The sequence below is a fragment of the Pan troglodytes genome, chromosome 6, assembly GCF_028858775.2.
Source record: "Pan troglodytes isolate AG18354 chromosome 6, NHGRI_mPanTro3-v2.0_pri, whole genome shotgun sequence".
NCBI lineage: Eukaryota > Metazoa > Chordata > Mammalia > Primates > Hominidae > Pan > Pan troglodytes.
The window spans coordinates 52,916,390-52,928,881 of NC_072404.2; the positions used below are offsets into that span (position 1 = coordinate 52,916,390).

The 12,492-nt window shown below is 41.7% G+C and overlaps 1 long non-coding RNA gene across 1 annotated transcript in view; it reads right to left on the minus strand.

Moving 5' to 3' along the window:
* Positions 1-1,237: 1,237 nt before the first annotated feature.
* The window catches only part of LOC107975796 (uncharacterized), a 56,528-nt gene continuing 45,273 nt past the window's right edge, over positions 1,238-12,492 (minus strand). The window contains exon 3 of the long non-coding RNA XR_001719263.4: positions 1,238-11,044. This is a non-coding gene — a long non-coding RNA (uncharacterized LOC107975796). The remainder of the gene's footprint in view (positions 11,045-12,492) is intronic.

Consider the following 12,492-nt stretch of genomic DNA (forward strand, 5'->3'; position numbering starts at 1 on the left):
TGTTTCTCATCTACAAAGTGGAGACAATCTCCCAGAGCTGTGGTTCCAATGAAAGATACTGTGGGAGAGCAAACCCCCAATGTGGAATGAATGGGAGACTTCTCTAGAAAACAGGTCTAGGCATCAGCTCACCTCTACTTATTCTCTTTGTAACCAGAACAAGGGTTTAAACCTTCAGGCCTCAGTTTTCCCATCTGTGAAGTGATCACCGCAGCACCTGCCTCACTCGAGGGTGGTGAGGATTAAACCTAATCCTACACATAAAGGTCTCTGGGATAAACCCCCCAGACCATGTATGTTATTATTATTTCCAATTCTTCTTCATCTGAACTCCTCACCCCAGCATCAAACGTCTACCATACTTTAAATTCTTTCTTCCCTGGCTGTGTCTCTCAACACAGCAAGCATTTCAACACCCATGCAATCATTTGACAAATATTCACACTTTGCCTCTCCTCTGCCTGCATGACTTGGTGCTCTGTGGCACAGAATGCTGTGGGTAGTGACTTCTGCACTGGGCCTGTGATAGGAGGGGTCTGGGCATCAAGCACAGCATCACTAACCCTTCAGTGGGGTCTTCTCCTTCCAGGCTTGGCTGAAAGGTAGCCTCAGCCCTGATCTCTCCCTCAATATCCCCAGGAGGAGACACCAGTCCTTCTTCACTTCCAAGGTTTGCAACTAATGTGTATAGGTAAACAGGGGTTTATAAAAACTCCAAAAGCTCCTCACTCCCATTTTGATCTTAGAGCTGCAATTAGGGGCTGCAGCTCTGATCTTCTCAAGATGGCACCTAGAATGTCACTGGGCCCCAGTCACTTCCTACATTCTGCATTGTTGGGTTTGGGGGAGTTAGCCAGAGCTCCTGATGCACCCACTTCTCTGAGAGGCAACTGAGGAGTGAATACAGCATCACAGCAGGTTCACCATGAGCCACCTGTTTCTAAACAATCCATTTGGTTGACCCCCTGGACGTCTGCACTCAGTCAAGAGCACACTGATGAATGTCCTACATGGCTCATGAGCTCTATGAATGAGTCTGTGCTGGGAAAACTGGATATTCATATGCAGAATGACATTAGACCCCCACCTCTCTCCATATACAAAAATCAGCTAAAAATGGAACACATAAATGCAAGACCTGAAATAATAAACCTACTAGAAGAAAACATAGGAAAATACTTCAGGACATTGGTCTAGGAAATTATATGAATAAGACCTCAAAAGCACAAGCAACAAAAACAAAAATAAACAGATGAGTTTATTTCAAACTAAAAAGCTTCTGTCCAGCAAAGGAAATAATCAACAGAGTGAAAATACAACCTACAGAATGGGAGAAAATATTTGCAAACTACTTATTCAACTGAGGATTAATAGCCAAGGTATACAAGGAACTCAAACACCTCAATGGCAAAAAAAAAAAAAAAATCTAATTTTAAACTGGGAAAATGATCTTGAAGAGATATTTATCAAAAGAAGACATACAAATGGCCAAGAAATATATGAAAAAAGGCTTAACATTACTAATCATTAGAAAAATGCAAATCAAAACCACAATGAGGTATCATCTAATTCCAGTTAGCATGACCATTATCAAAAATACAAAAACTAGCAAATGCTGGTGAGGATGCAGACAAAACAGAACTCTTACACACTATTGGTGGCAATGTAAATTAGTACAGCCATAATAGAGAACCACACGGAGAGTCCTCAAAAAACTACAAATAGAACCACCATATAATCCAGCAATCTCACCACTGGTAATTTTTTATCCAAAGGAAAGGAAATCATGGTATCAAAGAGACATCTGCACCCCTACATTTATTGCAGCACTATTTGCAATAGCCAAGATATGGAATCAACTTTTGTGTCCAACAACAGATAAATTGATTTTTAAAATATGGTATATATCACAAGGGAATACTATTCAGCTATAAAAAAGAATTATTGTTATTCACAGCAATAACGATATGGAACTGGAAGGCATTATGCTAAGTGAAAAAAGCCAGGAACAGAAATTTAAACACCATATATTCTCATTCTCATTCATATGTGGAAGCTAAAAAAAAAATGATCTCATAGAAGTAAAAAAAAGAACACAGGATACTAGAAGCTGGGAAGGGTAGGAGGAAAGGAGGGATAGGGAGAGATTTGGTGACAGACACAAAATTGCAGCTAGGTAGGTGGAATAAGTTCTAGTGCTCTATAGCACTGTAGGATGACTATAGTTAACAATAGTATTTTATAGTGTTACAAAGAGCTAAAAGGAGGATATTGAAAGTTTCCAAAACAAAGAAATAATAAATGTTTCAGATGATGAGTATACTAAGTACTCTGACCTGACCACTATACATTGTATGTATCAAAACATCACTCTGTAACCCATGAACATGTACAACTATTATTTGTCAATTAAACAATAAAATTTTTAAAACGCAAGTGGACACTCACTGGGGATTCTGGAATGTTCTAAGCTTTACAGTGAGCATACTTAAGGCACTGCTCAGAAGATTGTTTATGTAACAATTCCAGAATTATAAGTACATTAAATATGTGATGATAAATTGAGTGATGAGAGACTACACATTTTTAACTGTAGGCATGGAGATTTGCTCTTGAATAATTCAGCTTCAGATCTCCTCTCTCCTCTCAACAGTAGCAATTTGCTATTGACAAACTCCCTGGACATGCATTATACCCTTGACTCCTACAACATTCCTAAAAATGAAGATGGCAAGTACTATGAAATCCATATTACAAATGAGTAAGTGGAGATTTGGTGAAATTAAGGGACTTGCTCCCAGTCACTCAGCTGGTAAAGGTTCACAGATCTTGGCTTAGAAATTCAAAGAACAGGGCTCTGGCTCCTCTCCCCAAGATAGACACTGAAACTTTCTGCCCAACCATCGCTCAGTGATGTCCATGATATATTCAACTTTGGTTCATTTTGAATTTTCAGAGTTCTCTTTCCCCATGAAATCAATTTTCTGTTTTATTGCAAACATATGACTGGAAGGTCCTTGGAAAGATAGAGTTTAAAATAGAAACATCTGACGAAAACTGTCACTTGATTATTACTTCTAAAAGAGCTGAGCTGACAAAATACAAAAAAAAAAAAACCACATGTATTTGAAAAACTCATAACGGTGGAAATGGGATGCCTGGTCTCAGCCTGACTTTTGACAGTGACTGTGTCTTGTGTGTGTGTGTCCTGACTTCTGACAGGGACCGTGTCGTGTGTGTGTGTGTGTGTGTGTGTGTATGAGAGAGAGAGAATGTGTATGAGTATGCTTTTATGATTGTGTGTGTTGTGTGAGTATATAGGAGTGTACTGAGTGTGTATAAAAGTGTGTGAGTATGTGTGCATGTCATGCACATACGTGTGAGTGTGCACAAGTGCACAATATGTATACATGCAAGTATTTTTGTGAGTGCATTGTGTGCATGTGTGAGCATGCATATGACTGTGCATATGTATGATCTGAGCAAATGTGTGTGTTGGTATGTGTAAGTGTTTGAGTTTGTGTGAGAGTGTGTGAGTGAGTTTATACTTGTGAATGTGTGTGAGTGTATGTGTAAGTATGTGTGTGTTAGAGTTGTATATGTATGTGTGTGTGAGAGCAAATTTGTGAATGTGAATGTGTGTGAACGAGTGTGCATGTATGAATGTGTATGTATATGCCAAAGAGTATGTATATTTGTGTGAGTGTCTCTGTGTGTTTGTGTGAACTGTGTATATGTATACACATTTGCACACCTGGGTAGCATCCGGCAAATGATACTTACAATCAGGAGTCTTCCTGCCATTTATCCAGTGTATCTACGTAAGAAACAACTAACTTGAGCACTTTTCAGCACATTATTTCATACACCCTCTACCATTTAAGTCTACGAAAGAAAATGTCACTATGCCTGGTGGCCATGAGGCACCACAAACTAGCACACTTCAAAGAAAGTCTAAAATAGACTCAGACATATGTGAAAAATGACCTGGGGCAGTTTCATTTCAAAGCATCCCTAATTAACTAATTAGTGAATTAGATAATTCATCAGAATAGCAAAAGTTATTTCTCCCTTAGGGTTTCAGAATTTCTCTTAAACCAGGCACACAGGCATACACACAGGCACAAGCACACATGCACACATGGTTTGCTGGTCAAATCCTGGGTTCTAAGCATTGATAACCACTTTCTATTGTGAACAATATTGACTACCTCTCTTCTCTGGTTTCTGCTGCCTCCAGTTCTTTCTTTGGTAACCAAGTAGGCTTCATTTTTTCAGAGAAAAACCATGATTCCTTTTGAAGCAGTCACAGGTCTTCCCCCCCTTACTTCAAGACACCCCCAAAGGTAACCATGGGGCCTCAGAAGCCTGAAGGCTGAAGATGTCAAGTGCATGGGTTTATAGGGCACCGACATTGGTGGGGGCACCTAAGCCCTGCCTGTATTCACACTAGGTGGCATGGCCTTGCCACCATCTCCAGCAAGTATAAAGGGAAATTCTTGACTACCCAGGAATTCAGTGGCCAAATGTTGGATCATCCAATGAGCAAACTGCTTCACAGAACATAGAGGATGCGTACCCTCAAATTGAATACAGAGCTGCTGGGATTGTGCAAAGCACGAGATTGTGGTCAGAAGACCTGGGTGTTAAGAACCTCTTTTACCTGGTAAAAATGTGGGCACCTGGGCAAGCCACAACTGCTCCAGGCCCAGGTCTCTTCACCTCTAAGATAAAAGAGTCAATAATACCTAAGGTCCTTTAAGGATATAATGTACGGGATTACACAAGTAAATAGGAATTACAATAATTCATGTTAGAATATATAAATATACACACACACACACTATGTTAGGAAGAGGAAACATTCTGTAAAGGAAAATTAAAGCAACTAAGAACAAAATCTGAAATTTTGACAACATTTCTGTATTTAGATCATCATCCCAATTTTCTAAAAATGTCAATTAAGTGATCAGGAAAGAGAGTTTGCAGGAAGTAAAAGCAAAGGAGTCCTATGGGGAGTTACTGTAAAAACACGATTTAAGTGGTCCATCTCTGTTGCCCAGAGTCCTGTGGGGTGGTGAGGACCACATGGTAGTGCAAGAGGCAGAAAACATGGAGTGTTGGGGTTTGTGAGTCGAGAATAAAGGGGAAGTGAGCAAATTTCTGGTGGAGTCTCTGTGGAATGTGAGAATCCTTTCTGGCACTCTGGCAAAATGCTGACTTACACCAGGAATTGTGTATGCTCCTTGGGGCCTTAATAAAAAAGAAAAGCAGATGCTGGAGGGGCTGGTTATCGTATGGATCTTGGCAGGCGTATGGAATTTAACAGCTAAATAGAGAACTCAATAGTTTAAAATGGATATGGCTCTCACCAGCAGGCTTCCATATTAGGCACACACACACACACACACACACTCTCTCTCTCTCTCTCTTTCTCTCTCTCTCTCCAAAAGGACGCAAAAGGAGAAATTTCAGCCAGGCATGGTGCCTCACGCCTGTAATCCCAGCACTTTGGGAAGCTGAGGCGAGTGGATCACTTGAGGTCAGGAGGTTGAGACCAGCCTGGCCGACATGGTGAAACTCTGTCTCTACTAAAAATACAAAATTAGCTGGACGTGGTGGCGGGCACCTATAATCCCAACTACTCAGGAGGCTGAGGCAGTAGAATCATGTGAACCCGGGAGGCGGAGGCTGCAGTGAGCCAAGATCATGCCACTGTACTCCAGACTGGGTGACAGAGTGAGACTCTGTCTCAAAAGAAAAAAAAAAAAAGGAAATTTCAAAGTATGTCTAACCACAAGGTTAGAACCCACCTTGTGCCCCCTGGGCTTCCTTCTCACCTTCATGAAATTCCTCACCAATTTCTGTTAATGGCACCTTCTTAGTTTCCAACACTTGAAACCCATAGGGCCACACCTATTCACTGACTCCTGCAGCCATGATTCTTACTTCTAGACTCTCTTTAATTTAGTTCCTTTCTCTGCTGCAAAGAGATCCTTGTAAAATACACACCAGAGAGTCTGTCTGCCAGATTAAAATCCCTAATGTCTCCCTGTGTCTGGCACTGGTTCTCCAGCTTAGGTGCACCTTGGAATCACTTGCGGAATTACAAAAAGTATTTACATCTCAGTCCCACTTGGAGATTCTGATTGAATTAGTGTGGGTGTGACCTGGCAGCTGAGGGTGTGGGTATAAAAGTGACCAGGTTATTCTAACATGCAACAAAGTGGGAGGACCCCAGGTCTCCAGTATTCTAAGGGCTTTACCCTCTGCCTGCTACTCAGCCTCATATTCCACACCTCCAACCCTGGGAGTAGCCAGAGTATTCCATATTTTTAAGGTTTCTGTTTTTGTCTATACCGTTCCCTATTTATAGATATAAATATAAATATAGATTATACAGATATAGATAGTTGCAATATGCATCATTTATAATAGCAAAACTCTACACAAAGCCTAAATGTCCAAAAAGAGGACACACTAGCCTATTGTAATATCTCCAACTTGTTGACCATTCTATCCATGTTTTGCAACTCACTTCAGATGCAAATACTTCAGGGTGGAAGCTCTGAAACATTTGTGGCAGAATCAGATGCTTTTCCTCCCAACACTGCTCAAATATATTTATGCATTTCTTATAGAACTTGCCATGTTCTGCCAAAATGTGTTTGGCTCCTCCCCACATAGGACCATAAGCTTTTTGGAAAAAGAACTACATCTTAGTAAGTCATGTGCCAGCATATATGATCAGAATGCCTTTTACAAAACAGAAGATTTGTCATTGCTTGTGGGATAAATGAGCAAATTAAAACCTACACCTCCCGGGTTCAAGTGATTCTCCTTTCTCAGCCTCCCAAGTAGCTGGGATTACAGGCATGTGCCACCATACCCTCTGGTATTGTATTTGTAAATACAAAATTACATACCCGGCTAATTTTGTATTTTTAGTAGAGACAAGGGTTTCTCCATGTTGGTCAGGCTGGTCTTGAACTCCCAACCTCAGGTGATCCACCCTCCTCAGCCTCCCCAAATCCTGGGATTACAGGCGTGAGCCACCGCACCTGCCCAATCCCCACACTTTCAAACACAGAAGCTGAGGGTCTGAGAGATGTAGTGACTCACGAGGTGTCAGCACCATCCCCTGAGCCTTGCCCAGCCCCTTCCTTCTGTTCTAGGAGTGGGGCATTCACACTTTTTATTGCACAGGAGACACTGATGGATGAGAGCCCTGCATCCATCCTCAGAGGGGACGAGGGATGGTCCTAGAGCCCATGAGGTGAGAGGTGAGGGCAGTCCTGCCAAGGTCATGGGGCAAAGGTCACCCACTGCTCATTGTCGTGCTTTTCCCTGTCACACACCTTCTGTCAAAAACTAGTTATCTAAGACTATAAAAACTCTGGAAGAGGCCGGGCTGTAATCCCAACACTTTGGAAGACCAAGGCAGGAAGATCACTTGAGCCCAGGAGTTTGAGATCAGTCTGGGCAACAGAGTGAGACCTTGTCTCTACAAATAATCAAAAATTAGCCTGGTGTGGTGGTGTACACCTGTAATTCCCAGTTACTCAGAAGGCTGAGGCAGGAGGATTTCTTGAGCCCAGGAAGTTGTGGCTGCAGTGAGCCATGATCATGCCACAGCACTCAGCTTGGGCAACAGAGCAAGACCCTGTCTCAAAATACAAACAAACAAACTCTGGAAGACAACCTAGGTAATACCATTCAGGACACAGGCACAATCAAAGAGTTCATGATGAAGATCCCAAAAGCAATTGCAACAAAAGCAAAAATTGACCAGTGGGATCTAATTAAACTAAAAAGCTTCTGCACAGCAAAATAAACTATCAACAAAGTGAACAGACAACCTACAAAATGGGAGAAAATTCTTGGAAACTATGCATCCAACAAAGATCTAATATTTACCATCTATAAGGAACTTAACAAATTTACAAGCAAAAATGAACAACTTCATTTTTAAAAAGTGGGCAAAGGACATGAACAGACACTTTTCAAAAGAAGACATACATATGACAAACAATCATAAGAAGAAAAACTCAATATCACTGATCATTAGGGAAATGCAAATCAAAACCACAATGAGACAACATCTCACACCAGTCAGAATGGCTATTATTTAAAAAGTCAAAAAATAACAGACGCTGGCAAGGTTATAGAGAAAAAGAAACATTTATACTCTGTTCGTGGGAGTGTAAATTAGTTCAACCATTGTGGAAGACAGTGTGGTGATTCCACAAAGACCTAAAGAGAGAAATACCATTTGACCCAGCAATCCCATTACTGGATATATACCCAAAGGAATATAAATCATTCTATTATAAAGATACATGCATGGATATGTTCATTGCAGCACTATTCACAATAGCAAAGACATGGAATAAACCTAAATCCCATCAGTGATAGACTGGATAAAGAAAATGTAGCATATACACCATGGAATACTATGCAGCTGTAAAAAAGAATGAGATAATGTCCCTTGCAGGAACATGGATGGAGCCAGAGGCCGTTGTCTTTAGCAAACTAACACAGAAACAGAAAAACATATACCACATGTTCTCACTTTTAAGTGGGAGCTAAATGATGAGAACACGTGGACACACAGAGGGGAACAACACACACTGGGGCCTTTTGGAGGTTGGGGGTGGGAGCAGCGAAAAGATCAGGAAAAATAACTAATGGGTATTAGGCTTAATACCAGGGTGTTGAAATAAACTGTACAACAAACTCCCATGACACACGTTTACCCATGTAACAAACCTGCACTTGCACTCCTGAACTTAAAATAAATGTTTGAAAAAGAGGAGCCCTTGGGTTCAGGAAGCAAAAATATGTACAAGATAAAATAAAGGAGAAGAATTGCTCTGTTTTCATAGGAGTGCTAGTTTCCAGGAGAAGGCACAACACCGAATTTTTCCTAAAACATAGCCCTGTGAAATGCAGCAAACAACTGCCAACCGCAGTGGGGTCTGAGTTCCCCAGATCTCCCTCAAAAGAGGTTTTTTGAGCAAAAATAAATATTGAAGCAAACGTAGTAATGCTTGCATTGAAGGACTTCTCCAAGAGCACTATTTTTGCATCTTGATTTCTTTGTTCTAGCCATGACATTTCTGATGTGGGTATTTATGTACGTTCTCAATGTAAGGGCTAAACATTTCAAAGACTGCTAAATCAATTCCAGAAAGCCCATGCAGTTGCCTTGAAAATGAGATCAGGTTTTTGATACTATTTCAAGCTGTTTTATAGGAAATTTATTGTTCATCACAGTTCGACATGCCACGTTTCCATTTATATTTTAAGCTAAAGTAGCTTTTTTCCTCAAAACTCCATAAGCAAATCACCAAATTTTAAAACGTGTTTTGTGTCAAATATGCTGACAACCACAATATAATTTGATGCAGTGATTAAAGGGTATGAAATAAAAATAACATCTCAAGATTATTTGTAGAAAATGTTTAAGTACATAACAGGTTCCTTTGATAGGTGGCCAATAACTAGACTTCAAAATTTTAGTTTCATAAAAGCCTTTCTTTAAATTTAGTAATCAATGATTTATACTTAGTTTGCTGACTAAATTAACAAAACGCTCTAAAAATGGAATACTCGCAGCTGACAAGGGTATGGTGAAAGTGGCACTTCATACATTGCAGAGTGGATGGCAGGGTAAATTGGCACCAACTACCCTGAAAGCAACTGGGCAATAACTCTGAAGGATGACACAATTTAACCATCTTCTGGGGCTCTATTCTAAGACAAGCAAAATGTGGAAAATGTGTATGCACAAAGATGTTTACTCACAACATTATGGTTAATGTAGAAGAATCTGTAGTAAAAGCAACTTAAGAACCTAATATAAAATTACTTAGAATGATGATTATAAGACTATATACCTCAGGAAAACACTTATTTATTCAAGAACAGCTTTGACTTTATGTATAGCCAAGACAAAATAAAAATCCTTGTTTCACTTTGCAAGGAAACGATCTCCCTGTCTTTCTGCCAATTCAGCGTGTCTCTAGAGGGTAGTCCACTTCTGAGCGCCCTCTGCAGGGCACCGCCTCATGTTACAGTGGAAACTGGCTCTGCTTTAAGGAAGCTCAGTAGGTCTCGGAGATGGGAATGGGGCAGGGCCTGCAGTGGTGGAAGCAGGAGATGTGCCCTGAGCACCTGGGACCTCCTGATTTAAGGACAGGGAGGAGGCAGATCTGATGCAGGCCCAGGTCTATGACAAAAGAGAGGTTATGAGGAGCACGCTGGCCCAACCTCAGAGGCTGCGTCTAAACTCTCAGGTGCATTCAGATTGTTGGGGTGGGCCCCAAGCCAGGGAAGGATGTGCCCTAGAGCCAGTGCTGGGCTCCCAAGCACACAGGAGGACAAGCAGCGCTTAGCAAGGACCTTCCCAGCACCAGGAACCAGGTCTGTCGGCTGCAGGCCCTTGAAGGCCTCTAGCTCCATCCATGTTCCTGTAAAGGGCATGATCTCATTCTTTTTTATGGCTGCATAGTATTCCATGGTGTATATGTACACATTTTCTTTATCCAGTCTATCACTGATGGGCATTTAGGTTGATTCCATGTCTTTGCTATTGTGAATAATGCTGCAATGAACATGTCCTTGAGGAGAGGAGGAAGCACAAACGGGTGTTCTGACTCTCCTGGCTCACACAGATGCAGGCCAGGTGAGGCGGAGCCCATGGAAGCAGGTAGAGAGCTGGCACAGGGTGGAGTTGGGGCATACCACAGGAGGGCTGCCGGGACTGCGTGCCATGGGCTCATGTCTTATTGATCACAGTGAATATGACTGTGGTGGTGACATTCACAGCAGGGCGCCAGCCTCCCTGGGCCTGTCCCTTACACGAAGCCTGGGCTGGGAACCCTCCAGGCCAGGTCCTTGCCTGCAGTGCCAGTGGCCAGCAGCAGGGACAAGCCCACCTGTATTCTGAAGAGGCTTGAATCTGCAAGCTGTGACAACCTTCGTAACGTTCACAACTTGATTCCCATCACAGCGTCGGTAAGGTTCTATCCTAGGATACTTCCTGAGCAAAGAAAAAGAAAACATTTACATGCATAATAGTGAACGATTGAAAAAGCATAAATGTTCCACATAAGAGAAAAGGTTCAACCCACTGTAGTCCATATAACAATGTGCCACTGTTACATGGCAGGCAAAATATATTCTAGCAAATATTTTATAATAATGTGAAAAATGAATAATACCATGTATTTGTAGAAAATTAGAATATAGATTATATATGTGATAAAACATATAGAAATGTGTTTTACATAATTTTAACTAACTATATAGTTCACATTTGTAGATAAATGTGGAATAAAACTATATAGATATATAAATAACTATTCCAAAACATTCATAGCAGAGATACTAGAAGAAGGTTCACCAAAAAGGTACTTATTTATGAGTTATTTACGAGTTACTACTAGAGTAATTTTTAAGCTACATATTTTTTAAAAAGAGGAAGAAAGTGATAAATAACCGGCTTGCAATTCCTCTTTTCCCTGGTAGAAATTAAGCAAGCAGCATTAAACACAAGCAAATTTTAAAAACCCCACCTGGCTCCATTCCAGCACTTGGTTTCCATCCCATCTCCTGCAGCTCCGTGGCCTGGCCAGACCCACCTCAGATGCCACTGGCTCCTCTTTTGCTCATGGTCTCTGTGCCCAGGCTCAGCTCTGTGCCCCATGCCTGACACCCCTTGAGTGTGGACCCTGCAGTCCACAGCCTCTAGACAGGTCACTCAGCTACCACCAATAGCTCAGAGCCTCCTTAGGACCTAACAAGTGTGTCTCTTATGAATAAAATTACCTATTTCTGGCTGAGCACAGTGGTTCATACCTGTAATCCCAGGACTTTCGGAAGCTGAGGCGGGTGGATCACCTGAGGTCAGGTGTTCGAGACCAGCTTGGCCAACATGGTGAAATCCCATCTCCACTAAAAATACAAAAATTAGCCGGATGTGGTGGCACATGCCTGTAGACCCATCTACTTGGGAGGCTGAGGCAGGACAATTGCTTGAACCCGGGAGGCAGAGGTTGCAGTGAGCCGAGATTGCTCCATAGCACTCCAGCGTGGGCAACAGAGTGAGACTCCATCTCAAAAAAAAAAAAAAAATTACCTATTTCTGCTACACATAAATAAAGGTGTGGGTTTTTCTTGGGTTTTTTTTTTTTTTTTTTTTTGGCTTTTTTTTTGAGATGGAGTCTCACTCTGTCTGTCACCCAGGCTGGAGTGCAGTGACCCAATCTCGGCTCACTGCAAGATCCACCTCCTGGGTTCACACCGTTCTCCTGCCTCAGCCTCACGAGTAGCTGGGACTACAGGCGTCTACCACCACGCCCGGCTAATTTTTTGTATTTTTAGTACAGATGGGGCTTCACCGTGTTAGCCAGGATGGTCTTGATCTCCTGACCTCGTGATCTGCCTGCCTCGGCCTCCCAAAGTGCTGGGATTACAGGTGCGAGCCAC